The following is a 26,069-nucleotide window of genomic DNA, read 5'->3' on the forward strand; positions in this document are numbered from 1 at the left end:
GCCCTCAAGGCCCTTCACCATCTTGGTCACCCTCCTTTGGATGCTCTCTAATGGCTTTATATCTTTTTTATATTGTGGCACCCAGAACTGCCCCCAGGACTTGAGGTGAGGCTGCTTTAGTGCAGAACAGAGTGAGACAATTCCTCCCTCGACTAGCTGGTGATGCTGTGCCTGATGCACCCCAGGACAGGTCAGCCATCCTGGCTGCCAGGGAACACTGCTGACTCATATTCAACTTGTCATCGACCAGGACTCCCAGGTCCTTTTCCATGGTGCTGCTCTCCAGCCTCTTGTTACCCAGTCTGTCCATACACCCAGGGTTGCCCCAGCCCAGGTGCAGAATCCAGCACTTGTCCTTGTTAAACTTCATATGCTTGGTGGTTGCCCAGCCCTCTAGACTATCTAGATCACTCTGTAAGGCCTATCTACCCTCAAGGGAGTAAACAGGTCCTCCTAGTTTAGTATCGATGGAAAGCTTAACATACATTCAACTCCCACATCCAGATAATTTATAAAAACATTTAAGAGCACTGGCCCTGAAATACGTATTCCATATTGTAAGTTTGGAATAATAAGAGACACAGGAGTCTGAACCATCTCACTGTTATTTTAATTTAGACCATTCACAACATAAAATAATTGAAATTTTTTAATATATTGTGTACATAAACAGAAAAGTGGGAGCAAAAGTTGTATGATCAGTTGACAATAGTTAGTCCCAAGAATTTCTGTAAATTAATGCATCAGGAAATAGGAAGAGCAAACAGAAGGTAATATAAAAAGCAGTAAATGCTATAACATTGATTGGAGTTGGGTCAGAGAAAAATGACACAACTATCTGTAATCCATGTGACAAAAGCCTCCTTTATTGTTCTGAACTCTCCCTAAATAGGGAGTTTGGATTTCCCAGGTATACACATGTGATTGGTTGGGAGTTCGGATTGCTCAGCTCTCTGACCAATGGGTGTCTGCATCTTAGGATGGAAGGTCATTGGGTGAAATCCCTGTTTGGGTTTGAATATATCCTATCATTTTTCAGCTAGGGGCCTGTTTATTGAACCAGGCTGATCAAACTGAATCTCTTATCTATGGCCAAATTAATTGCCTAGCTACAAGCCAGCTTGTGTTGTGACAAAATGCAGGACAACCTGAGACTCAGAGATGCTGAATGAAACTAATAGCACTACAGGTGCTGACATAAAGCACAGGAAAAATTCAATGTAACAGCTGAACTGTTTCAGTGGATTACTGACACTGAAACCTATTGTTTTCACAGCACTCTGATTTGTTATTCATTTCAATGAGAAAGGATAATATAGTAAATAAATAGGAGGGTTAGAAGGAGATGGCCTAATCTTATTATGAAAGGAGCAATCAAAAAGAAATCTATATATTAAATTTCTCATGCAAGTAAGGGTTGGATTGAGAAACGGGAAAAAACACTACTCATTTATTTATCTCCCTTTGCTGCTTCCTGTGCGTTTGCAACTGCTAAAGCAAGAACAAATATGCCTTCTTCCATACTACTGTTGCTACTGCCAACTGATCAAAAATACTATTTTGCAAAAAATCTTTCCTTAAATTCACATATTCTGTCTTACTTTCTTCCTTTTCTCTCAGTTCTATGAATTGGCCAGGTTTCCTTCCACACTGTCCCCACTGCTTCATGCAAAGATCAGGAAGAAACTAGGATTAATCCTGCTCCTGCTCTCTCAGAACAAGAGGACAACACTCTGGTTTACTCAACATAAGTATTAGTAGAAACACTGGTGACAAAGTGATGAAATCTTTGAGAGCACAGATGTGCTGAATTCTACTGTCCAGCTTGCTAGTATTTCCAAATTGTTAAATATTATACAGTAATAATTTAAACTTGAGATGTGTACCTGACTCCAGATATACATGGGCAAATAGCTACAAAGAAAAAGAAAAAAAAGGAGGAAAAAAAAGAGACAGGGAAAGGTTACAGGAACTTGATAGTCAATGATGAAAATTATTTGCTAATGAAAGACATCTCATCTCCAAGTACTATAGAGACTATCTGGTGATCTAAAGTAATTTTTTTTTTTGTTTCACCTGTTGCTACCATCTTATCGAGAGTTGGTCTACATGGGAAAATTGGTCACTTCAAACACTCACATCCAAATTTTTAGTCCACTATTAAAAACCCTACTAGTCCCATGTACCAGACAAAAGCCTTCAGCTATTATAGCCCAATCCTAGGAATACCCATACCTCTAGCAGGATAACTTCATGACAAGCATAAATATGTCAAAAATCACATGCAACAACACTGTAAAATAAGCTGAATTTTAAATAAAACCATACACAATATCCACTTTAAAATAAAAACATACAGTTACTATGACATCTACTATTCAAATTGACTTAAGAATTTCTAACGTTGTAATGCAGTCCACAAAACCTTACCTTACACCTTCTGCAATACAGCAGCATGACACTGGCAAGCTCTGTTTTTTTTTCCTGGTACTACTGCAGAAAAAAAAAACATCTAAGACTTAAATAAGTTACTAAAATTTATTTTTTTATACCATATAAAAATCACCCCTGTTGGCCTCTGGAGAACCAAACTCCAGCTGATGTTTCACTTGCCATCAAACCCATACCACTGAAAGTTTTGGTCTACTGAATACACTGACTAAAGAAAAAAAAAACCCTCACTAGCTGACCTCTAAAATATCTGTATATATGTAGACGGTTAACCTATTATGTAACACTGTGTAGACAGCACTTATGAATACATAGCATACTTCAAACTGCATCCTCACTGTCCATAGAAAATGGTTCATTTTATACAGGTTCCTATTCCAGATATTAAGGGCAAGCTCTTCTCTAACTTGAATTCTATTTAGTGGACATCCTGACCTCCTACTCCAAATTATGCATACATGCCTTCAAAGCAGTAAGGGCCTCTGGGTGAAACATGAGGAATACTTGGGCAATGCCTCGTACACTGTCAGGTAATCCTCTTCAAAAATCCTCCTCAAAAAGCTTAATGACACAAGATGGTTTATGACTCATGAATAACAGCACTAGTAAATACTAGAAAATAAGTAGCACTTTTATGAAGAGGGCCAGGCTTTAGTGGCAGTACTTCTCAGAAATATTTACGGGTCTTGCAGATTTGTTCACTGGCCTGTCAAGGAATAGAGTTGTCTGGGTTTTAGAAGGTAATAGGCAACGATGCTCAATCAATATAAAATACGGTAGACAGGGAGAAACACTTGTCCATTTAACTGTAGTAGTTGCTTCCAGCTTTTAGCAAAATGCTTCAATTCTATGAACAAGGAATAAGGTTAATAGAATGAAAACATTCTTAAACCTCTTGCTCCTTTCCATCTTTTTTAAAATTACCTTTAAAAATTAAATGCATGATTAAATTTCCTAAGAACAAGCATTAAAAAATTCAATCATTTTTATGTGGTTTGGTTTTGCTGCTTTTCTTCCACTCGATTACAAAGGGATAATTTTTGAATAGAGCATATGCAATCCGAAAGTTGCAATACAGAAATATGAAAAAAACGTCCAATACTTATAATCCAAAAAAGCCATAGAAGATATGACATCACTATGCCAATAAGGATATTAAAAGGGGAGGAATCAAATTTAAACATAACAACGACAGGAAAAGCCAAAGAAATACGCAAAAAAAATAATATTATACATTCATTACGAAAAATTTATTGTGTCTAGGTTGTCTATGATCATACCTTTTTTTCTTAAAAGAATTTTTACTCACATTCTGTCTAAAACCATCAAAGATGAAAGCCACACCAGTGTCAGAAGTCAGAAAAAGATATTTCAAGTCAATAATTTCTTCCTAGTTTTGTCACTCCACCAAAAGAGCTAAGTGATCTCACATTTAAAAAATGATAGAGCAAACAAAATTAAATGATTACACCCTACCTTCAATGAAAGTAGCTTGTCCACATCACTAAACTAAAAATATATAATTGTGCCCCACTGGACCTCCTGTTTGTGAACAGAGAAGGGCTGGTGTGGGATGTGATAATTGGAGGCCTTCTTAGGCACAGTGATCATGAAATGATAGTGTTTTCTGTTTTCAGAGAAGTAAGCAGGGGGTCAGCAGAACTGCCACCTTGGACTTCCAGAGGGCAAACTGGCCTGTTAGGGAGCCTGGTTGAGACAGTCACTTGGGAGGCAGTCCTGAAGGGCAAAGGGCTCCAGGAAGGCTGGATGTGTTTTAAGAAGGAAGTCTGAGAGGAGCAGGAGCAGGCTGTCCCCATGTGCTGAAAGACGAGCCAGTAGGGAAGAAGACTGGCCTGGCTGAACAGAGAGCTTTGAATGAAACTCAGGGAGAACAAGAGAGTGCATCACCTCTGGAAAGAGGCAGGCAGCTCAGGAGGACAAGGATGTCGTGAAGCCATGCAGGGAGAAAATTCGAAGGGCCAAAGCCAGCTAGAACTTCATCTGGCTACTGCTGTAAAAGACAACAAAAAGTGCTTCTACAAATGCATCAGCAACAAAAGGAGGGCCTAGAAAAATCTACATCCTGTACTTGATGTGGAGGTAAACATAGTGACAAAGGATGAGGAAAAGGCTGAGGTGCTTAATGCCTTCTTTGCCTCAGTCTTTAATACCAAGACCAGTTGTTGTCAAAGTACTCGGCCCTCAGAGCTGGAAGACAGGTATGGAGACTGGAATGAAGACCCCATAATCCAGGAGAGAATGCTCAGTGACCTGCTACACCACTTAGACTCACACAGGGCCATGGGGCTGAATAGTATTCATCCAAGAGTACTGAGGGAGTTGGTAGAAGTATTCACTGAGCCACTGTCCATCATTTACCAGTAGTCCTGGCCAACTGAGGAGGTCCCAGGTGACTGGAAATTGGCAAATGTAGCAGCTATCTACAACAAGGGTCAGAAGGAGGATCCGGGGAGCTACAGGCCTGTCAGCCTGACCTCAGTACCTGGGAAGGTTATGGATAATTTTGAGTGCAATCACATGGCATGTGCAGGACAACCAGCGCATCAGGCTCAGCCAGCAGGGGTTTAGGAAAGGCAGGTCCTGCTTGACCAACCTGATCTCCTTTTATGACCAGGTGACCCACCTAGTGTGTGAGGGAAAGGCTGTGTGTGTGACTACCTGCACTTCAGTAAAGCCTTTGATGCTGTCTCCCACAGCATTCTGGAAAAGCTGGCAGCCCAAGGGTGGGACAGGTGCTGTCTTCACTGGGCTAGGAACTGTCTAGATGGCCAGGCCCAGAGAGTGGTGGGGAATGGAGCTACATCCAATTGGCAGCCAGTCATCTGTGGAGTTCTTCAAAGCTCAATAGGGGGGGCAGTCCTATTTGTCATCTTCATTGATGACCTGGACAAGGGGAGCAAGTGCCCCCTCAGTAAGTTTGCAGAGGGCACCAAGTTGGGTGGAAGTGTTGATCTGCTGGAGGGCAGGAAGGCTCTGCAGAGGGATCTGGACAGGCTGGAGCAATGGGACAAGGCCAACTGTATGAGGTTCAACAAGGACAAGTGCCAGGTCCTGCCCTTGGGTCACAACAACCCCATGCATCTCCAGGCTGGGGCAGAGTGGCTGGAAAGCTGCCCACAAGGAAAAGGACCTGGGGGTGCTGAACGACAGCAGCTGAACATGAGCCAGTGTGTGCCCAGGTGGGCAGGAAGGCCAATGGCATCCTGGCTTGGATCAGAAATGGTGTGACCAGCAGGACCAGGGAAGTGATTGTCCCTCTGTACTTGGCACTGGTGAGGCCACACCTAGAGTGCTGTGTCCAGTTCTGGGCCCCTCACTGCAAGAAAGACATTGAGGTGATGGAGTCAGTCAAGAGAAGGACAACAGAGCTGGGGAGGGGTCTGGAGCACCAGGAGTGGCTGAGTGAGCTCAGGGGGCTCAGCCTGGAGAAAAGAAGGCTCAGTGGAGGACCTTCTCACTCTGTACAACTCCCTGAAAGGAGGGTGAAGCCAGGTGGGGGTTGGGTTCTTCTCCCAGCTAGCCAGCGATAGGACAAGAAGAAAGGGCCTCAAGTTGTGCCAGGGGAGGTTTAGACTGGATATTAGGGAAAATTTCTTCACAGAACATTTTGTAAAGCATTGGAACCGGCTGCCCAGGGAAGTGGTGGAAAGGGTACTGGAAGTGTTCAAAAACATGTAGATATGGTGCTTAGAGACATGGTTTAAGTGATGGATCTGGCAGTTTTAGGTTAATTGTTGGACTCCATGATGTTTAAGGTCTTTTCCAATCTTAATTACTCTATAATTCTATTAAACATCACTACCAGTCACCACCTGAAATAGGCTTATATTATGAATAGCAAAAGCACTTCAGTACAAGACTGACAATCATGGATAGAGCTACAAGAATGAATTCATAGAATGCATAATTCTCATCTTACATTCATTACAGGTTATGTAATACATGCCTGTGTTTTAGGTCAGCTAAGAAAAAATTTCCTTGCTTTCATCAGTTTTAGCCTGCATGTTCCAGCACCTGGTGCTTTTGAGAAACTATAAGCAAATGCTAAGTCAGTCTTTGGTTGTAGAAATTGAGACAATCTTTGAATGTGCCTGGATCAAGTACCACCAACAGTTTTGGAGATCAAGGTATAATTTGTCTAAGGTATGACCTTACACAGTAATTCAGTGAAACCTACTAAGTAAAAGGCAAATTGAAAGTTAAATCCAAAAAATGTAGTTGAAGCAAAGCTTAACCAACACACTGTAAGAAAACAGTCTTTAAAAATATTATATTGTATTCCATTTCACAAAAAAGCCCAGTGTATTGCAATTCACTATGGGATTTTTTTATCCATTTTTTTAAGTTAACTCTTGGTAAACAGGAAAAAAAATGTTATCCAATTGTCAAGATTTCTGCCTCATCATGACTGATATCTCTGGACCAGCAGGTGGGAAAAGGCATTTCTTTACAATTTGATATCATTAATCCAATTTCAAGAGTCATAAGGCACAAGGTGTGTATGATACCAGACTACATAGATAAAGGGTACAGAATCCTCTCTGCTGGTAGGTGTGGGAAACTTTGAAAGTTGCAAGGCTCTGGGTTGTTTTCTTTTATAATACCACTACCTTTTACACCATCCTACCATGTTTTAACCACTTGCCTTCAAGCTAGGAACTTCAAAAACTAAGAAGATAAACTGCACATGTAACTTGAAGTACAGAGAACAGTTATGTAGATTGCTGTTAACATTGAAGTCTGGTCTTTTACTATCTGCCTCAGTGATTTAATATAGTCAGTTGGATAGAGGAACAATCATGAGAAAAAAAATATAATTTCCAGAGCACCAAGATATTTTGTCCACAGTTTTAGAAAATAGACAGAAAGGCAACTAACATCATACTAAAATAATAAAATATTCTGAAAGACTATTTTATAGGAATTAGAAGGGATGTTTTTTGTTTAAGTCACAGCTCACCCCTCAGTGGGGTTTTTTTCTGCCTGGTTTTTCAAATTATACCTGTCAGTTCTTTTAGTAATATATAGACACACACTCAGATAACACAAGCAGGATTAATGCTATGAAGTCCTGGGGTGACTTTGTGATCTTGACTTGTATCCCCATTTGTCTGTTTAGCCCAGAAATAAGATTTGTGCCTTTAAGGCTGGATTTGAGAGTGAAGGGGGGGAAAGGAGAAGCGGTGGAATGTCTGAGATGGTTGTTTTCAAAACACGCAGATAGGAGCTTCATTGCTTTGTCTCCTGGACTATGTCTCTGTGGTGGACAGCTCTCCTTTGCTTTTAGTTAGTTTTTTACTAACTGAAGCAGAAAAGTTCCCCAGACAGTTTCTTTTTCTTTTTTTCCTAAAATTATTTGAACCTGCTCTGTACTGGGGACCCAGGGGGGGCACTGGGAGCTTGCACCTGTGGCCCACCAAGGCCTGGCCTGGGCAGGGGCACCTAGCACCTGAGGGACTGATAACAGACTGAGCTGAGATACCACCCACACGAGAGAGACTTTCTGAATTTGTCATCTCTTCAGAGCAGCAAGAGGTTTTGTTGTTTGGTATTGTTCATATTTTTGTGCTGGGCAGTACTTTGCCTGTTGAATAAACAGGTTTTTTCTACTTCTCTCCGAGGAAACTTCTTCCCAAACCGGTTGGGGGAGGGGCCACTTGGGTTTCCTTTTGTGGGGGGAGGCCCTTTGGAGGTTTTCTCCCAAATTTGCCCTAAACCAGGACAGAAGTCTATAAAGAAAATTTGTGGCCCGTAACAGCTTCCCAGTAACAGTACCTAAATTAACAACTATTTTAGTTTAGGCAAATTAAAGCTGTAATTACAGGTGTGGCTTGATGATCAATATCAAAATGAGGTTTAAGAGAAGAAACACTGTAAAACTAGAAAATTATTAGAGGATTTCAGATTCCACCAGTGTTTTCATCAGTTAAACTCCTGCATTTGACAACTTATTTGGTAACACGATTTAAAACAAGCATAAACCTCTATGTTTTCCACTTCAAACATGAAACAAGGGGAGAAATATATAATCCAGAATGTGCTCTTCAGTCAATACATCATGATTATGTACAGCAGCATTATCACAGATTTTTAATCTACTTTTTAAAGGCTGTCCTTTTCAGAGATAAAAATTAAAGTGCAGTGTTAAGGAGGGTTCTTACCACAAAAAGTAAATAAAACTTGATACAGGTTTTATTAATTAAAGAAAAGTATTTTCTTCACTTTTGTACTTCTAGAAAGTCAGAAGCTCGTGGCCCTATATATCAACTATTTTTCACTACAATTCAACAGCATTGAATAAACTATATCTATACAATTCTAATAAATTTCAAAATTTCTGTTCTACCTGTTGTGGAGAAAGCATTATTGTTTCAGCAAACAAACTGACTAAACAAAGTAAGTATTCAATAAATTTGGATGACTAAGCATGGTCACTCCTAATAAGAACCTATACTCTGAAAAGAGAATTCATGTTGTATTTGGTTTAGCTGGGATAAACTTCAACACCTTCATAGTAGCTGCTGTGGGTCTGTGTTTGGGTTTGTGTTAAACACAGGGTTGATAACAAGTGTTTTTGGTATTGCTGAGTTTGTACAGAGCCAAGACCTATTCTGCTCCTCGTATGGCCACACTGGGGAGGGGGCTGGGGGTGTGTAGGAGGTTGGGAGGGGACACAGTCAGGACAGGTGACCCCCAACTGATCAAAGGGATATCCCAGACCACATGACATCGTGCTCAGCAATAAAACAGGGGAGGTTCTTGCAGGGCTGCTACTCAGGGACTGGCTGGGCATCAGTTGGTGGCAAGCAATCGTTTCCATTTGCATCACTTGTTTTCCTTGGGTTTTACTTTCCTCTTTGGTTTTGGGGCTCCCCTCCTTCTCACTTTTACCTTTCCAATCCTGCCCCTTCACACTAAAGGGGGAAGAAAAGCAGTTGTGGTACTTAGTTGCCATGACACAGTGTGCACAAAAGTTTATATTAATGGATTTTGTGCTCTCCAAGTATTATGCTGACAAAATTTTATAACTAAACTGCCAATTTTACAATACAAAAAATTAGAAAATTCAGCTATAAAGTTATACTTTGCTGACTGCCATAATTTCCCTAGCTGGCCTTGATATAATCACTGTACATATAGTATTTTTTTAAGCTTAAGGAAATGTAGGGGTAGCAGTCTTGAAGATAGGAAGCTGTACAACCACATGACCACTGCCATCATACAAACCTAACAAAGGAAGCACAGTAGACAGGGTTATGGATGAGAGGTGACAAACTGAACTATTAGCATCTTAACCCTCTGTCTTGCATTTCTAAATTCACATCTGGTAAACAGAGAATTTCTCTTTGCTAAAGGGATATTCAAAAAAATCCAGATTAGAGCCAAGATGACTGAACCTCCTCCACAAGTTCTAGCCATCTTCTTAGTATGCCTGCTTATTTACCAAAATTTAAAAGAATCCATGAGATCAAAGCTGTCTAAGGCTCCCTGAAGTGGACTGTGATAGGAGCTATAAAATAACAGGTAAGACAAGAAGCATATGCAAGATCTGTAAGAGCTCTCATGGCTACTATCTTATATATGTACAAAAGAGAAATCATTTGATTGGCAGAAATTTAAGAACATTGCTCAAATTACAGCATTTAAGGCCCTTATAAATAAAGTACAAGGGAAAGGTACTGGTGAAAATTCCACTTCCCTCACCATTAACGGCTAGAGAGAAAGGATTTATGTAGATCCTCACCCTCAGATAGATGTTCATTAAACTGAATGAGACATTTTTTAATTAGAAAGTTTCACTGAAAACTGTCAATTGTCAAAGTGGACATAGCTTAGAAAATGTTTCCATTTAAACAGACTTTAAAAATAACAGAACCAAGGCATTTCAGCTTTACACCATTAAAATATCTCTAAAATGAAACACTTGTTAAAATCAAAGTGTGCTAGACCTTAAATTAGAATGCATTTTCTTCCATCAATATCACTATGCTGTTTTCAAATGTCACTCTAAATATTTTTTCTCTGACAGAACTTTTCTGGAAATTTCATCAGGAGGTCATGCGTTGTTTTTATTTTGCTGTGGAGGAGAATATCATTGAAAACCATACAAAATACCCTACAGAGAGAAGGTTCACACTATTTATTATTATTATTATTATAAGTAAACACAAGTAAGCAAACAAGACAACATATTCATAAATGCTAATGATAGAATAGAATTGAAGAAACATCAAGGTTGGAAGGGACATGTAAGATCAAGTCCAACTGTCTACCCAGCACTACCGCTGTCACCACTAAACCACATCACCCAGCGCCAGATCCAGACACCTCTAAAATACCTCCAGCAGGGATGGTGACTACCACCTCCCTGGGCAATCTATTCCAATGCCTGAAAACCCAAACAGGGAAAACAGTGTTCTGATATCTAATCTGAATCTTCCCTGTCTCAGTTTAAGGCCACTTCCTCTGGTTCTCTCACTGTAGGCTTGGCAGAAGATACCAGCCCCACCTCACTACAACCTCCTGTCAGGGAGTTGTAGAGAGTAACAAGGTCCCCCCTGAGCCTCCTTTTCTCCCAACTAAACAAATCCAGCTCCATACTTCCCCAAAATCCAAGGAAATAAGAGATGTAGTGAAACAAAAAGATCCTTGCAGAGCTATCCTATGTGTTCTATTATACTAAACTTTCATAGCATCATAGAATGGTTTGGGTTGGAAGGGACCTTCAAGACCATCTCATTCCAACTCCCTGCTATGAGCAGGGACACCTTCCACTAGACCAGGTTGCTCCAAGTCCCATCCAACCTGGCCTTGAACACTTCTAGGGATGGGGCAGCCACAGCTTCTCTGGACAACCTGTGCCAGAGCCTCACCACCCTCACAGTCAAGGATTTCTTCCCAATATCTAATCTAAACCTCTATTCTTTCTGTATAAACCATTCTCCCTTGTCTTGTCACTCCATGCCCTTGTAAAGAGTCCCTTTCCAACTTTCTTTTCAGCCCCCTTCAGAAATGGGAAGGTGCTCTAAGGTCTCCTTGGAGCCTTCTCCAGGCTGAACAGCCCCAACTCTCTCAGCCTGTCTTCACAGAAGGGCTGTATCTCTCTAATAATCCTAATTGTTAATATCTTCCACTCAGCTAAAGCATTTCTCAAGACCTATTTTAGTAACAAACTTGGAAAGTCAGCATTCCTAAATAATTTAAAAATATTTTTAATTTTAAAAATGCAATAATGCAAAACAAACTGTAATTATTGCAAATCATCAAACATGCCTCCTCAGAAATCAAGTTTTCACCCACAAACTTGCCCACCTCACCTAAGCTGAAATATGTCTGTTCATATTTTGCAAGGTAAGAAATGGACTAAAGTCTTTGCTCTTGTTCACATCACACACTTGCAAAGCTCTCCTTTGCTAATCTGTTATAACACACAAACCAGAGAAAGACAGCCTGATTTATACTCCACCCAACCAACCTGTTCTGTCAGTGCTCCAAAGTAAAACAGAACAAGAATTTAATTTTTTCCCCCCTCCAGAGAGGTCTCTCATGATGTGGCTTCTTCATTGCCTTATGTGAGTTAGTGATTAAACAGCCGATTTCAAAATTGAGGAGGGAGGGGGAGAGATGAGCAAGACTTTACTAATGAAAAATGATAAAAAACATTTTTATTTCAGTAGAATATTAAAAATAACAAAGAAATGCAGAAATATAAGTCTCATTGTAAGAACAGCTTATTTTAGTTTAGTTAAACCTGTTTCTAACTTCAATTGCTGAAGTGTTCATGTCTTTTGGAAAGCATATCGAAATTATATCAAAAATATAAGCTTTCACAAAAGCAAGGAGATAATGAGGTTGATAAAAAATTATGGCAACAAACTACATAGTAAAAGAAAAAACTTGCCTTAAAATTACTTCCTTGAATAAGTGACTGGTAAAATCTGAGAGGATAAATGCACTGCTACTACTTTGCTATTCATTAATATATGACAAATATTTTTTCATGATTTATAAGTCACACCTTCCAATATGAGAAAGTTGGTCATCAATTAGTGACTAAAAAACAAAAACTGCATTCACATATTTGTGAATTTTCTTTATTTGTATGAGTTGCAGATATCATTTTATTAATAAAACCCATCCTATAAATACATCTCAATTCTAAACTGGTATGTTAAAATAAAAAAGAAACAAGTCTTAGGCCACACAGTTCTAAGTTACTGACTGAACTTCCAAGCTATGTTATGGGCATTTGGAGAAGGCCCAAGAACTGCTCCATAAAGTTAGTTCTCACAGGATTACACCACAACAATCCACACTGAATTCTTCCATCTCTGCATCCAGCCTACAGATGTTCTGGTTGCCTTCTATGTACTTTATTCTCCAGGCATTTGACTCTAAATGACTACCATCTTCTTTTCTTAAGGATCTAAAGTTCACTACTGTGAAAGAAAAGGCTAATTATACCCTTCAATTCCTCTGAGTCTTTAATATAAAGCTTACTAATACAGTATTCAGACAGCACTATTATCCCAGCTATTGTTAAGGCAAATGTGAACTGTGGGCCATATGCTACAGATACATGGTCAGCAACAATTGATCATGCAGATAAATCAAATAAATAAAGACTAGATTACTCAGTAATGCTTTTTTTTTTCGTTTTAATAGAATTTACACAATTGCATGTTGAGCACTTTATTTTCATAATTTGTTCAACTGCAACAATTTGCAATGAAGTATCCATTTTTTTTCTAGCAAGGGGATGGATTTTAAAATGCAGATAAGTTCCATTCTAAATGTCACAGAGTTTTACATATGTTTAAAAAATCATAAAAACCCCACTGAAAGGGGATTATCACCACTATATCTTTTAATTACTTAAAAATTAAAAATTTAAAAATATCCCAAAATAAGTGTTACATATTTCAGATCATCCTGTTATGAGAAAAATATAATTATAGTTGTTTGCCTACCATCACTCACTGACAAATGAAAATAAGTGTGTACAAAGTAAGATATAGAGCATAGCATTTCTATATATATGTAGAGCATCACCTGTGAGGGAAAACTAAAGTTGATCTTTGCAGTCTTCCCTGGGATGCAAGTGATATACACACCTACCTTTTAGAGGTAGCTCAATCTTTCTAGTGTGAAACGTTAACATAATTTCACAAGTCACAGGCTACTTTAGGAAAAGATTCTCAGTTCTCTGCAGCTTTGCTATTGTAGAAGTACAGAATCAATTTTCTTTTTTTCCAAACTGGAAATTACTTTAGTACAAAGGAGTCCCAGAGACTACACATCTATGATAAACTTCTGGCAATACAGAAACATTAAAAATGAAGTATGATACTCTTCTAGTTTCATTCACATGTCATTTAAACAGAAACCAGAAATGGTTTAAATGGATCAAGCCTCAACTACCTTAAACTTGCGTCAATATTAACATATACACTCAAGCAGAAATAAAGAGTACCTAGTTCTCAGTTCTCCATCTTTCCTTTTTTCATTTGACACTGAAGCACCTACATGGGTAGGGATACTATCTTTTGCTAGCTATTCACCCAGGCTTTCAAACTATCGAGTTCCTTTCCTGTTTTCCAGTAGTGTAATACCTTACCACCAACCTCTGTGATAAAGCACACAAATAAGAGGAGAATATCAAGGAAAAGACTGGTTCTTGGGAGAACAGGCTGTTTATCGTCTCCAAAAAATTTAAACTCTTCCCATTAAACTCACAGGACATGATCCAGGGACAATTCTCAATTCATAACTCTTTTTTCTGTCTTTAACAGTTACCATGGGAAAACATGAATTAAAGCTTGCAAAACCACAAGTGGCCTTCACAGACCATGCATTTGACATGACTGCATGCTTTGGCACACATGATAATATTGGATAATGTGAAATAGCAGTTTAGTACTATATAGAGTACTGCTGTTAGTATAAATTTGTCTTTGATATAAATATTAATTTACATTTGTTTTCCAGGCTTGTGTTAGAAAGAACTTGAGCTCCTCCCAATGCTAATTATTCCCAATGTTTACTGACAGCAAATATCCTTTTCCACATCTTCTAAGACATTGGCTGTTGAGTAGGTGATTCTTATTTCTAAAGGATATTAAGGCAAGTTTTCAAACATAGTTCTGTCCTTTTCAGTGGAAAAGTATCTATATGCCTTTCAAACAGGTAATTATAAAAATTCTCTCACATTATCTGAAGCTAATTAACATCTACATTAACATACCACTGAAGAATATGTAAGCTACATGAGCACTGAATTTGTCAAACTGTCTTCAGAACACAGAAAGTTACTGCAAACAAGTCACAAGTGGAAGCCTACCACTACATCTTTGCAATGAGCACTCAGGGCGACAACCCACCCCGTTCCCCAAAAATAAAACCATCTTTAACTCACAAAGATTCGTAAAATGTCTAACAACAATTTGGGTTTTATCATAATCAACCACAAGAACAATGCTAAGCAACTATGACACAATCATTAAAACTATTATTGGTCTTCACAGGGTAAATCTATTCTACAAAATTATTATATATTATTAAAAGAAAAAAAATATTTCTTAAATAGTCAAAACCTAAACCTGAAAATAAAATTTCAAAAACAAAGTACTCGTTACCTAATCCTGAGGGGCTGTTCAACACAGAGGAGAGATTGTTAGCTCAAACATGAGAGATAGTGCAACCCCTATCACAGATGTGTTTACATTCAAGAAGCTTGATAAATGTCATTATTTTTAAAAAGAGAATAAAAAGGTCAGAACTATAAAACCAAGCACTCAAGTATTAAGAAATGTGAAAATTATGGTTATTTATGCCTACACTTCAGTCCCTTGTGCATTATAATAGTCATTCATTCAATGATCATTATACTGGTTTTGTAATTCACAGGATCCCTGCCTCATATATGGCACATGACATATATATAATTAAACAAATCAGAGTTATACAAAAAAGGAGATGCTTTCTTTGGGACATTACTTTTTCTTTTTTTTTTACTAAGGAAATTGAATAAAATGGTTAATAGATCAAATCAATTTTAAAAAGCTTCCTATCTGAGAGAGCTTTTGCTGGAAACTGACAATTTGTAAAAAAATAACTTCTTTAAAAATAATTTTCTATCACAAGGAAAGAAATAAAAATCCTACCTGTTCCATAATATACCCACAGCCTCTGGATCATGCCTGGAGCACATGATGAGACCATAAAAAGACAGGGGGTGGAAGAAAAGCTCAACAACTTCTCTGATACAGATCAGACATTTGAACCTGAACTTCCTACATCCCAAAAGCAATGTTCTGGTTAGGAACATGCTTACTATATCTGTGAACAGTCTTGCTTTCCTAACAAAGCCATACAGCAGCTGGGCAACAAACTGACATCAGAATGAAATGGTCTGACCACTAAGCTGCAGAGGTTTCCATTCAGTCAGTTTATACCAACTACAACAATTATTTAAGAGGTAGAGTTCTTTTCCTAACAGCCAATAACCAATGCTTAGGGTACTCTCCAGGGTTGCTAGTTCCTGCTAGAAATTAATCACTTTCAATATTTCAGACACATCGTTTAATTATTTGTACGATTTGGGTCACTATCTAGTTCTTGTCTCTGTTCTTACTAATAAACTAAAAGATTTTGGTTTCTTCACAATATGGAAGATGATTCTTTTTAATTTTTCAGGACAGAAAAATCTATTCTTGTCCAGCTCTTGGCATGATCAAGACAGCTGAAACTGAATAGATGTTTTAAGACTATTGGCAAAAACCCATTCTCTACTTCTTAGGAATCCACCACAAGAAGCAATGTGCTTGATATGTTGAAATGCAGGGCACTCACAACCACTAAGTCAAAGAAAACAATGCTATGAACTTCTTAAGTGCTATAAAGTAACTCTACAAATTGCAAGAATAAAGCATATCAAATTGAAAATTGCTTATAAATCTTGTGTCAACTTGCTATTTGACTCTGTTTCAGTCTTCCATCTGTAAAATGAAAATATTTAACAGATGCGCAAAAAACCTCCAATGTTTGTAAAGTACAGATATGTATTTTGAGATAATTCCTACAAATTCATAGATTGAAACACTTCAGCATTCATGAACTATTTGGATGGCATACAGCAGGTAAAGCAGTAGGCTGCACAATTATCAAAACAAATATATCAAGTGGGTTATAACAGTATTCCAGTCAGCTATGATTTCCCATGCACTGTATGAAGCACTGAATTGGAACCAGAAAGGTAAGAGGGAAATACAGTAATGTAGTTAAAAACCCAGTGTATAGGGAAAGGAGCTGGATTAAGTTTGTTTCTGCAATTTTACTAGGCTGTTTCCTTATCAGAGTCCCTGGCTGCAGCCCAGCATTTTTTTAACTGCTCCTGTAAAATGCATTGCCTGTCTACACATACACATGCCTTCAGGAAATAAAGTGCTTCAAATCAAGACAGAGAAATAATCTGAAAAAGAAAATATCTAACCGTTTAAAGAATGTTGAGATTTCCAATTGGAAAACCACTTGGAACCAACTGATACACATACTAAAAGCAATAATTTTTTTTTCTATAATTTTTCCCAACTTAGTTTAATATGAAAAAAAAAGTTTTTCAATGTTTACTTTTTTAGTTACTTATAGGTATAATTTTGCTTTTCTAAAGCTGTTCTGTTTCTCTGAAATCAAAATGTTAAAAAACTATTTTAAAAAAAGAAGTATAAAAACAGCATCAAAAGAAAGTTTTAAAGAAGTAAAGAAATAAAATATGTATGCAGGAAACATTCAAAATGCACAAAGTAGTCAAAAACACAAAATAAAAATAGCAAGAAGAAAATATTTTCCTCCTTCAATTGAAATAATTGCTACAACATCTCAAGAATAATTAATTTTGTATTTCCATAACATGAATAAAATAAGTACATCCTCCTTAATCACTTAGCTTTTGTGATAAACAGCAGACCAATATAAACTCCTAACACTAGAGCAAAAGGAGTATGAAAGTGACAGCTCTTGCTTCCCATACAGGCACACTCTTTAAATGTGCTAAAAATACAATGTAAACAAAAACTAAGTAATCTTATAAACATTTCCACATTAAGTATTTCTGCATGCTAAATAAATTTTTATGACAAAAAAATTTACAACTACATAAACTGTGATGGTGCAACTAATTCAGAATTAACCACGTCTCAGAACAAATAAAACAAAAAACCCCCTCATTACAAATAGGCATCATCTTAAGTTTCCCTCTATAAATACACCTATTTTTCATACCAGAAAAGTGCACGTTTTCTGATTTAAGAAAAAAAGAGCACATCATAAACACAATCCACGCAATATAAACTTGACAGGAACTACATAACTACAGTAGCTTATTTCCTGCTCTCATATATACTTAAAGCAAATCTCCTTAAATAAGTCAAAAAAGTTCAAACAATGGCTTCATTTTTATTAAAATGAAGAGTGGACAAAAGAAACAAATGAGCTCATGTCCCTTCTGGATGATGAAGCTACCCAAGAACTACAACTACTTTCCTTCCTGTAAAGCAGTTACTCTTTGCCTACCTCTTTGCCTACCACAGACCAAAAGAAAACAGCAATGCAGCTACACACAGAGATAGAGGCAGTTAGAGACGACTAATGGCTCCCTCTGCAATTCACAAAGTTTAAAATTAAAAAGCTGCTTTTTCAAAGTGTAAATGGTTTCACTCCACGCACATAGGCCTGAGGCCCTATTGCAGTGCTCAACAGGATCAGGCAGCACAAAGACAGGAATGGGAGACCAGTGGGAGGGAGGAAGGAAGGGAGGGAAGGAGGGATTTGGGCTCAGCAGGAGCTTCAGTCTTTTTTAAATTCAAACTGCTCCCTGACCAATACAAATCACGAACATGCTACTGAGTACTACACAAATTTGCAGCATTAAAAACCCACCTACGTGACAGCTATATTCACTTCACCCTTTTAAACAAGTATGAAGGCACTCAAAGACACTATAGCAGAGTTTATAAGACTCTAAACACAATATACCAGAAATTCATTACCATTTATTACAAGATCTGTCTAAACAACTAAAAAAACTACTGAAAAATAGACAAAATCTGTAATGTTGATACTTGTTTGCCATTTACAAATTTATTTTCTATGTGAAACTTGATATCTTAAAAATTCCCTCAATTATGTAATTTCTGTATGAGTATTTTTATTAGTTCATAGGGTGTTTATTTTAAATCCACCTCAACTTTTAATAACACTCCAAACTCTACCACACAGTAAGTCCAAGATTTACCTTACCCTAAATTAGCTACCATTTATAAATAAAGAGCTGACATCTATCATCATTTACAAAACACATTTAACCTGTTAAAATGACAACTAATTATATACTTAAACATCATGGACACAAACAGCCAATAAGGACCTCAGGATCTCAAAGGAATATGGCATGATAAGAAATGATGACACTTAAAACGTTCCTCACTTTCCACTTAATTAAATTTAGTATTGATTCTCAAATACTTAGGCTAAGATCTCATCATCACCTTGACCTCTGAAACATCATAAACATAGCACTCTACACGACTCCTCTCCCATTTTCTGTTTGTTAAGAGTATAAAATAGTATTTCATCTGCATTCAATACATATTCCTGTAATGTATACAGCACATGCACATGGAGATTGTGTGGAGTACTGACAAAATATGCTTGTCTATCTGTATTTTCTAGGTCTGCGGGCATCCGTGTTGTGTCAATCACGTCACAAGCGCTAGCTTTATGCTATAAATTGTCAGTGATTAACACACTAATCAATTGCTATATTATGTAGAAATTAAACCTCTACGTTATAAATCCATGTGCCGTCGAAGTTTTGAATGTTCAGAACGCAGTTGGTTAAAAATAGAAGGCAATAGCGAAGAGAGCTGGTATTTTTGTTCCTGGGTATTTAAATTGTCTCGCTTTCCCTACTCTTCCACTTACTTCGTCCCCGACTTCGTAAGTTGTAAATAGGGCAAAAGATCAGTGCACATTTGCGGCTAGTTGTATTGTTTCCTCCTCTTGCTGCTCCTCTCCGATTGAGGCCTGTTACTGAGAAACCGCTTCGTCTTTCTAATCCCCGAACTGGAGTAAAAGCGCTGGCCGACAGGCCTGCGCTCTCCGCCGGGCCTAGGCCTCCCGGCAGTCCGGAAAGAACTAATCTCCTCCCCCAGACCCGACCGAGCAGGAAGGGGGGCTGCTAAATAAACACCTCCGGTCACCACTTACTTACCTCTATCCCGGAGAGCAGGTAATCCCCTTTGGTCCCGGCAGTGTTGGGCCGGGAGGCCCGGCCCGCTGCTAGAGGGCAGAGGGGAAGGAGAGACGAAGGGGGATTACCTGAGCAAATCGGCGTCCGAATCTGACGAGAATCCGAGAGAGAGGGAGAGAAATCCGCCTTCTCCCTCCTCAGAAGAGCTGTCGCCTCTGCTAGGCCGCGGCCGCCGCCACCGCGGAACAGGAGGAGGATGGGAGATAATATAACAACAATAATCCGGGCCGGGAGGGGGGCTGGCTCCTCTTCCGTCTCCTCCTCAGTGCAGCGAACATGTAGAGCCAGGGGGTGAGCAGCCAAGACAAATCCCTTTTTCCCGGAACCTGCTTCACAGCATCAACATGGGCCGAACCAAACCGGTTCCGAGACACATTCCAAGCCGCGGGGTAGGGGTGGGGGGAGGGGAGGGCAGGGCAGGGCAGCTGCCAATGGGCCGCTGCTTCCTCTGTACATGCGAGTGTAGGAGGATGGGGGAGGGAACGGCCTAAGCGGAGTAAGCCGTGAGTCGGTACTGGGGGGGAGGGGGAGGGGGACGGAAAGAGGAAGAAGAAGAGGAGGAGATGGGGAAAGAAAAGGAAAGGATCCTCTGTGTGTGTCTCTCGCTCCCTCTCAGAACAAAATGCCGACCGGAAGTGCAGCTGTAGGAATTACTCCCTCCACCGGCGCCAAACACCAGCAACTTCCCCTTTCTTACTCACTCAACTAGCGTCGTTTCCGCCGTCGTTACTGCGCTGCTCCCTGCCGCTCCCTTCCGAGCTCTGCTACAGCTGGAGTGGTTCTCTCCGCCTCGCCTCGCCTAGCAGCAGCGGGCATAACTGACTCTCTGCTGCGTGACTCTCCCCTTCCCCACCCCTTCAACTACTGTCTCAGTTTCTTTCTTCTCTCCCCTTCTGGTGAAGAAGACCGGAGTTTATGCTTAAGCCTGCGCTGAGAGGAAGGCAGCCAGTGATTTGTGATTAATTGACCGTTGAAAAAAACACGTTTTGGGTTTTATTTTTGCCTTTCTTAAGAATGATAGGAAGCAGGACTGCAAAAAAAATACCTCCTAGGAGGCGGGTTTAAAAAGGCGTCTTAGAATGAACTCACAAAGGTGGCAGTCCCGTCCTCCTTTATCTCCCTGCCCCCGCGGATATGTCAGACCCGAGACGCTTCCTGGAGTTACTGTTATCGCTAATGTTCGTCTGTGTGGATATAAATAGGCCGCATGGCAGGAACTGAAACACCCGATGTTGAAAGCGCTGCCGGGGTGAAGAATTTACAAGCGGACGTACCGAAGTGGAGTAGCTTTTAAAAACAACCTTTTTGGACGAGCACGGGGGGAAATGCTGTTGTTTGTATGAAGGGCCCTTTTCTGGAGGCTGATGCTCTCTGCCATCACCAGACTTACTGGAAATATTTTAATTGAGGATTGTGATGGAGTGTTTGGTGAAAGAGAATGTCCTAGTATGAAAGTTTTTCTGTTTTTTCTCTGTACCGGTAAAACTGAACAATCACAAAACGGCTTAATAGCATTTGAAAGTGCAGAAATGAAGATGGTACTGGGGAATACAGTAATTCAGTACTGGAGATGTTAATATTTAATGGGTACATAATCATGTAAGTTTATTAAAGACAGAGTAAACTAGACTCTGAAAGAAATGTATTATATACCTCTGTTCCAAGTTAATACAAAAGGTCCAAATCCTATAATTGTTTATTCATTCACAACTTTAAGCTATCCATTGGAAATAAAGATAAATAATTAATATAGTAAATTAAGTATGTTTCTAAGTCTTTGTGCCTAATTTAATACCGTGCAACTCTGTAAGTCAAGGGAGAAAATATTTATCTTTTTTTTTGTAACAAACTGAAGTTTAATAAACTACCTTTTTAGGGTTCACATACCCATATATATGTGGACATATACACCTATAAATTCAAAGGAAAATGGGATTCTACGATGACAAAGTTGGCCTAGGGATACTACTTAATCTGCTTCTAACTGTTGTTACCAATTCATGTTGATGCAGCCTATAGGTGATTGTAGTAACTTATCTATATAACAATTTTTCTTTTCTTAATTGATGATTTAGTGTGTAAATAAAATGTAAATACTCAAATTTTGCTTTTCAAATGCTAGATGTCTTCTATATCAAATATGTTTTATCCAGTACAAACAGAATGGTAAAACATAACATACTTGACTACTTTGTTTCTGTTGGAATTTTCCAATTAAAACCTCACTGGACCATTTTATGTTTTTAAAGTCTTGTTCAACTAAAAGAATTTGTAGAAATTGCTATTTTTTTCTGAGTATTATATTATTACCTGCACAAGAAAACAACTAATTTAAGTCATTAGTTGTTTTAGAAGTTGGTACTGTAACACATGAGCAAATTGTAATTTTTTTTTTCATTACGGGAAATTAAATATTTAATATGTTTTACTCCATTAGGTATTACTGTAATCCACTTTTAAGAAGCAAAGTGCAAATTCTTCACACATGACACCATGTTTTCTTAGAGGTTGCTTGTTTCATGAGGACTGGTATAATATACAGAATAGAATAGAATTTCGGAATAAAAGTGACGTGTCAGTAAAATATTTTTTTTAAATTAATGTCATGATGGTATTTTTTTAAATAATTGAAAAGAAATCAGTTTCTTATCTGAATGTAATATATTAATGCAACATATAACTATCATCCTAAATTTAAGTATTCAAATGATTGGGAATCTGGTGTTAAGGCTGAACTACAACAGTGAATAGAAGGAATGTCTTGATGAATGCTGTATAACAAGATAAAAGTTATGTTCTCTGCATTGACTTTAGTTCAAAGGAACAAACACTAGCACCATGTAATTAATTCACTAGGGAATATTCATCATTAAAAGAAAGCAACTTAAGTATCAGATTGAAGCGTGGAAAATAAACTTCACAACCTGTAAAGTTGTGGAGTAGGTACGTATTTTATTCAGCGCTGGACGCAGGGGGAGAGCATCCTCCCAAATCCTGCGTACCGTACATGCTTCTAACCTTCTATTTATCTAGGAAGTCCATGCATATTCTAAATCGCCTATACATATTGATTATCTGCCCCGCCTGTTCCCCGCTTCATATGGAGATTAGTTGCATATTCATTGCGGCTGCGTAGTTAATTGAGTCGGTGGTCTTCAAATGAGTCTGTGGGCGGAAAATGATGAAGTAACAGTCTTCCTCACTAGTTGAACTCTTCACCTTGTCTTTCCACGCATGCGCTTTTAGCCTCTTGGTCGTGATATTTTGCAGACTTTGCACTTTTACAAAGAGGGGCCCCTTTCCTTATACATCAGGGGTCTTCTTATCGTGCATTCCTTTTCCTTATAAGCACACAGTAACTGAAAACATATGTTCTACTCCTCATTCTATTTAACCCTTAAATCCCCTGTTTCAGTCCCCCCTTTTCTAGAAAATTAGTAAATTCTTTTACTTAATACAAGATTTCTTTTTCTACATCTTTACGATATGTATCTCTTAATGCCTTCCCATGTACTCTCGACAATGAAGTTAGTATTGCCATCCGTTGTAGCATCTTCCAATTCCAAATAAGTAGTACAAAAGACAGCAGTAAGCTTAGGCTAACTAAAACCAATAACACAATTACTGGATGACATAATGTATTTAAAATTCCAGTTGCAGTTGGGGACCACCCGAAAAGGGCATCCCACCAATTGTGGCTTGCATCCTTCTTAACCCTTTCTAAGACTCTATTTATTTCTTGGATATCATGGTAAACAGTGACTAAAGTCTTTTGCCCACTCTCTTTGATTTCTTCCAAAATTTTTGCTAAGTCATGATGTTTTACCAATTGCTTTACCAATGTGAGGTTCATTCCAATGGGCGTAGGTGACAGTTTGTGGTATGTCGTGTAGTTAGACCTTATCAGCTGGTGGGATGTAACTGGTGACGAATATGAAAAATCACATCCCATAATTTTAACGAAATTACAAATACAGACGTTAGAGTTATTCTTAACAGGCAGGGTTACATTCTCGTTGTCTATGTTTACAAAAACACAAGTGGTTCTTAAACATACACATCCTTGACCAGTATATATAAGTATAGTCTTTTGATCAGCATCTGGATGAATTTCAAAGTGGCATACACCCTGCTCGGTGTCAAGGCATACGTCTTGAGCATCAATTGTATTGCTTTCACAGATAAACCCTTGTTGTTCTCGAGTAACACAAGATTCTACATTCACAGTTTGCCATTTCCCATTTACTGACCGGGCCCACGCCCTATGCTCTGAGGGGTACAACACCGTCCCCTCATGATTGAGTCCCAATGCAATGATGGGGTGAATAGCATAAACTGTAGCATTACGTATGGTAAGCACGAAGGTAGTGGCCATATTAGTAACAGGATCATAGGTGAAATTTACTAGAGTCCACCAGGATTGGAATTTTCTTTCAAAATCATTAGCGTTGTCCCAAACAACTTTTCGGACCTCAATTGGAAAAGTGCCTTCATTCCCTTCTCTTATAGCCAAGGCAGCTGCGGATTGAATCCATAACTGTGCTTGTACACAACTGAAAGCTAAAGACACATTATCTTGAACCGTGCTAAGTGCGTCTATTATTAACTTATGGTCCTGGTCCTCAGCCTTTTCCCAGTTCGGCAACACCTTTGAAACCTGCCACTGGCTATTTCCTAATGCCAATAAGGATGATTGTAGAGGTTGCCTCAGTTTTGTCAAATCATCTGTTGCAGTTGTTAACTTATTTGCTAGTATTTCAGAGTCAATTCCATTCAATATTCCTAACCCTGTTCCAAACATTCCTGTTAGATCTCTTCGCATCCTATTCCTAAGGTATACTTGCTTCTGTAACCATGTTGTCCACCCTTCTAAGGATGGTTTTAGGAAGGGGGAACAGACTGGTTGAATCTCTGAAATATTGGTTTGTATTAGCAATTCAACACGCTTGAGAGACCATTCTGGATTGAATAATAATTGCTGTTGTCCTGTATTTCTCACTATATATGGGCCTACCTCATAAATCATAAGTTTAAGTTCAAGTGGTGTACTCTGAGTCTGAACCTGAACAGGTTCAGTTATGGTATTTATTCTAAATTTAAATGAGAGCCCAAGATCTCTATAAGCCCAAAGGCATACCACCTCAACAGTCCTATCTAATGTAAAATTATACCAACAATGTGGCCCACTGTGTTGTTTACAAATCTCATTATGTCCGCCTGCAGGGGGAGATGAGACACTGATTTGAGTTGGTTTCTCATGGTTAGTTCCATTAATCATTCGACATCCTACTCTGATGGTCTCTCCCACAGTCCCTTGAAGTGACCACAACCTTTGTTTCTGCCACTCGTGCTTTTCATATACCTGGTTTTCATGCATGACTACAGTTGACAGGTTCAAATTTTGTACCTTCCCCATATATCCGGTAGACCGGACAAAAGCCTGGGACCAAGGCCATTCAACATCACTCTGGCTAAAGGTACTTTCCAATTCTTGGAATATAATTATATTTACAAACAAAACAATTAAATTTCTATGTCCTGAATCACCAAACACCCTTAACTGTAATATGCTCATTTTGTTCGTGTAAACTTGAGCTTTAGTCTGTTATCACCAGATATTACTTTCCAAGGAGCTTCTGGAGCTTTCTTCACCCGAGAATGGTGGATCCAAGCGCTCTGTTGATCTTAATTGCAGTGAAGGTAGTAAGTAGCACCTGGAATGGTCCTTCCCACTGTGGTTCAAGGGTTTTTTCTGTAAAAGACTTAACATATACATAATCTCCAGGCTGTATATTATGCACTGGTCCATCCAGACCTCTGCCCCGAGTTCCAGCCACATGTTTTTCAATTTTTCTGAGCTGTTTGCTCAAAGCCACCATATAGGTGGCCAATGTCTCCTCTCCGACTTGGGTAGAATTTCCCTTTTGCACTCCATATGGCCTCCCGTAAAGCATTTCAAAGGGACTTAACTTTTCTTTAGTCCTTGGCTTAGTTCGAATTCGCATCAATGCCAATGGGAGTGATTTGGGCCAGGGCAAATTAACTTCTTGTCCTAACCTCACAATTTGCTGTTTAATTAAATGATTCATTTTTTCTACTTGGCCACTTGACTGAGGATGATAAGGGGTGTGAAGTTCCCAATCTATGCCCAAGTGGCGACTAATTTGTTGCACTATTTTTGAAATAAAGTGTGGTCCCTTGTCTGAGGATATAGTGGCTGGAACTCCAAAGCGTGGTATTATTTCTTGTAACAGCACTCTAGTTACCTCCCGGGCTTTGGCAGTTCTAG

At 38.8% G+C, this 26,069-nt stretch overlaps 1 protein-coding gene across 3 annotated transcripts in view; it reads right to left on the reverse strand.

Annotated features, from left to right (window-relative positions):
* The window catches only part of LOC306814090 (nipped-B-like protein), a 169,298-nt gene extending 148,863 nt beyond the window's left edge, over nt 1–20,435 (reverse strand). For 2 of the 3 annotated variants that reach the window (XM_079329805.1, XM_079329806.1), the window contains exon 1: nt 19,849–20,435. The gene's annotated coding sequence lies outside the window, so the exon portion shown is untranslated. The remainder of the gene's footprint in view (nt 1–19,848) is intronic. The other variant, XM_079329807.1, reaches the window with a different exon arrangement.
* Nucleotides 20,436–26,069: the final 5,634 nt, after the last annotated feature.

Source organism: Erithacus rubecula, assembly GCF_903797595.1.
Source record: "Erithacus rubecula genome assembly, contig: SUPER_W_unloc_3, whole genome shotgun sequence".
Classification (NCBI taxonomy): Eukaryota; Metazoa; Chordata; class Aves; order Passeriformes; family Muscicapidae; genus Erithacus; species Erithacus rubecula.